The sequence below is a fragment of the Theobroma cacao genome, chromosome 6, assembly GCF_053813885.1.
Source record: "Theobroma cacao isolate CCN51 chromosome 6, ASM5381388v1, whole genome shotgun sequence".
NCBI classification, from domain to species: domain Eukaryota; kingdom Viridiplantae; phylum Streptophyta; class Magnoliopsida; order Malvales; family Malvaceae; genus Theobroma; species Theobroma cacao.
The window spans coordinates 14,555,692-14,559,920 of record NC_142644.1 but is presented as its reverse complement, the minus strand read 5'-3'; positions in this window follow the sequence as shown (position 1 = coordinate 14,559,920).

The window sequence follows — 4,229 nt, the reverse complement described above, 5'->3', positions numbered from 1 at the left end:
CGTCAAGAAAAGTTCATTTATAGTCACTCATGCCTAGAAAAGCCTTATTACTCGGTTTAAATGCCTTTATAATCCCATTATTGAATTTATTTTGAATTTTTTTTTACATTTTTTGATTAAAACAGATTGTAATTGATTGTTTGCCTCGGGAAACGTGGAGCGAAAACCATCCATTGTCAAGAAAAGATCATTTATAGTCACTCATGCCTAGAAAAGCCTTATTACTCGGTTTAAATGCCTTTATAACCCCATAATTGAATTTGTTTTGAATTTTTTTTACATTTTTTTATGAAAACAGATTGTAATTGATTGTTTACCTCGGGAAACATAGAGCAAAAGCCATCCATTATCAAGAAAAGTTCATTTATAGTCACTCAAGCCTAGAAAAGACTTATTACTCGATTTAAATGCCTTTATAATCCCATTATTGAATTTATTTTGAATTGTTTTTACATTTTTTGATTAAAACAGATTGTAACTGATTGTTTGCCTCGGGAAACGTGGAGCGAAAGCCATCCATTGTCAAGAAAAGTTCATTTATAGTCGCTCATGCCTAGAAAAGCCTTATTACTCGGTTTAAATGCCTTTATAATCCCATTATTGAATTTATTTTGAATTTTTTTTACATTTTTTGATTAAAACATATTGTAATAGATTGTTTACCTCTAGAAACATGGAGCAAAAGCCATCCATTGTCAAGAAAAGTTCATTTATAGTCAATCAAGCCTAGAAAAGCCTTATTACTCGGTTTAAATGCCTTTATAATCCCATTATTGAATTTATTTTGAATTGTTTTTACATTTTTTGATTAAAACAGATTGTAATTGATTGTTTGCCTCAGGAAACGTGGAGCCAAAGCCATCCATTGTCAAGAAAAGTTCATTTATAGTCACTCATGCCTAGAAAAGCCTTATTACTCGGTTTAAATGCCTTTATAGTCCCATTATTGAATTTATTTTGAACTTTTTTTACATTTTTTGATTAAAACATATTGTAATTGAATGTTTACCTCTAGAAACATGGAGCAAAAGCCATCCATTGTCAAGAAAAGTTCATTTATAGTCACTCAAGCCTAGAAAAGCCTTATTACTCAGTTTAAATGCCTTTATAATCCCATTATTGAATTTATTTTGAATTTTTTTTACATTTTTTGATTAAAACAGATTGTAATTGATTGTTTCCCTCGGGAAACGTGGAGCCAAAGCCATCCATCGTCAAGAAAAGTTCATTTATAGTCACTCATGCCTAGAAAAGCCTTATTACTCGGTTTAAATGCCTTTATAATCCCATTATTGAATTTATTTTGAATTTTTTTTTACATTTTTTGATTAAAAAAGATTGTAATTGATTGTTTACCTCGGGAAACGTGGAGCGAAAGCCATCCATTGTCAAGAAAAGTTCATTTATAGTCACTCATGCCTAGAAAAGCCTTATTACTCGGTTTCAATGCATTTATAATCCCATTATTGAATTTATTTTGAATTTTTTTTACATTTTTTGATTAAAACATATTGTAATTGAATGTTTACCTCTAGAAACATGGAGCAAAAGCCATCCATTGTCAAGAAAAGTTCATTTATAGTCACTCAAGCCTAGAAAAGCCTTATTACACGGTTTAAATGCCTTTATAATCCCATTATTGAATTTATTTTGAATTGTTTTTACATTTTTTGATTAAAACAGATTGTAATTGATTGTTTGCCTCGGGAAACGTGGAGCGAAAGCCATCCATTGTCAAGAAAAGTTCATTTATAGTCACTCATGCCTAGAAAAGCCTTATTACTCGGTTTCAATGCATTTATAATCCCATTATTGAATTTATTTTGAATTTTTTTTACATTTTTTGATTAAAACATATTGTAATTGAATGTTTACCTCTAGAAACATGGAGCAAAAGCCATCCATTGTCAAGAAAAGTTCATTTATAGTCACTCAAGCCTAGAAAAGCCTTATTACTCAGTTTAAATGCCTTTATAATCCCATTATTGAATTTATTTTGAATTTTTTTTACATTTTTTGATTAAAACAGATTGTAATTGATTGTTTGCCTTGGGAAACGTGGAGCGAAAGCCATCCATTGTCAAGAAAAGATCATTTATAGTCACTCATGCCTAGAAAAGCCTTATTACTCGGTTTAAATGCCTTTATAACCCCATAATTGAATTTGTTTTGAATTTTTTTTACATTTTTTTATGAAAACAGATTGTAATTGATTGTTTACCTCGGGAAACATAGAGCAAAAGCCATCCATTGTCAAGAAAAGTTCATTTATAGTCACTCAAGCCTAGAAAAGCCTTATTACTCGATTTAAATGCCTTTATAATCCCATTATTGAATTTATTTTGAATTGTTTTTACATTTTTTGATTAAAACAGATTGTAACTGATTGTTTGCCTCGGGAAACGTGGAGCGAAAGCCATCCATTGTCAAGAAAAGTTCATTTATAGTCACTCATGCCTAGAAAAGCCTTATTACTCGGTTTAAATGCCTTTATAATCCCATTATTGAATTTATTTTGAATTTTTTTTACATTTTTTGATTAAAACATATTGTAATAGATTGTTTACCTCTAGAAACATGGAGCAAAAGCCATCCATTGTCAAGAAAAGTTCATTTATAGTCAATCAAGCCTAGAAAAGCCTTATTACTCGGTTTAAATGCCTTTATAATCCCATTATTGAATTTATTTTGAATTGTTTTTACATTTTTTGATTAAAACAGATTGTAATTGATTGTTTGCCTCAGGAAACGTGGAGCCAAAGCCATCCATTGTCAAGAAAAGTTCATTTATAGTCACTCATGCCTAGAAAAGCCTTATTACTCGGTTTAAATGCCTTTATAGTCCCATTATTGAATTTATTTTAAACTTTTTTTACATTTTTTGATTAAAACATATTGTAATTGAATGTTTACCTCTAGAAACATGGAGCAAAAGCCATCCATTGTCAAGAAAAGTTCATTTATAGTCACTCAAGCCTAGAAAAGCCTTATTACTCAGTTTAAATGCCTTTATAATCCCATTATTGAATTTATTTTGAATTTTTTTTACATTTTTTGATTAAAACAGATTGTAATTGATTGTTTCCCTCGGGAAACGTGGAGCCAAAGCCATCCATCGTCAAGAAAAGTTCATTTATAGTCACTCATGCCTAGAAAAGCCTTATTACTCGGTTTAAATGCCTTTATAATCCCATTATTGAATTTATTTTGAATTTTTTTTTACATTTTTTGATTAAAACAGATTGTAATTGATTGTTTGCCTCGGGAAACGTGGAGCGAAAACCATCCATTGTCAAGAAAAGATCATTTATAGTCACTCATGCCTAGAAAAGCCTTATTACTCGGTTTAAATGCCTTTATAACCCCATAATTGAATTTGTTTTGAATTTTTTTTACATTTTTTTATGAAAACAGATTGTAATTGATTGTTTACCTCGGGAAACATAGAGCAAAAGCCATCCATTGTCAAGAAAAGTTCATTTATAGTCACTCAAGCCTAGAAAAGCCTTATTACTCGGTTTAAATGCCTTTATAATCCCATTATTGAATTTATTTTGAATTGTTTTTACATTTTTTGATTAAAACAGATTGTAACTGATTGTTTGCCTCGGGAAACGGGGAGCGAAAGCCATCCATTGTCAAGAAAAGTTCATTTATAGTCACTCATGCCTAGAAAAGCCTTATTACTCGGTTTAAATGCCTTTATAATCCCATTATTGAATTTATTTTGAATTTTTTTTACATTTTTTGATTAAAACATATTGTAATAGATTGTTTACCTCTAGAAACACGGAGCAAAAGCCATCCATTGTCAAGAAAAGTTCATTTATAGTCAATCAAGCCTAGAAAAGCCTTATTACTCGGTTTAAATGCCTTTATAATCCCATTATTGAATTTATTTTGAATTGTTTTTACATTTTTTGATTAAAACAGATTGTAATTGATTGTTTGCCTCAGGAAACGTGGAGCCAAAGCCATCCATTGTCAAGAAAAGTTCATTTATAGTCAATCCAGCCTAGAAAAGCCTTATTACTCGGTTTAAATGCCTTTATAATCCCATTATTAAATTTATTTTGAATTTTTTTTACATTTTTTGATTAAAACAGATTGTAATTGATTGTTTGCCTCGGGAAACGTGGAGCGAAAACCATCCATTGTCAAGAAAAGATCATTTATAGTCACTCATGCCTAGAAAAGCCTTATTACTCGGTTTAAATGCCTTTATAACC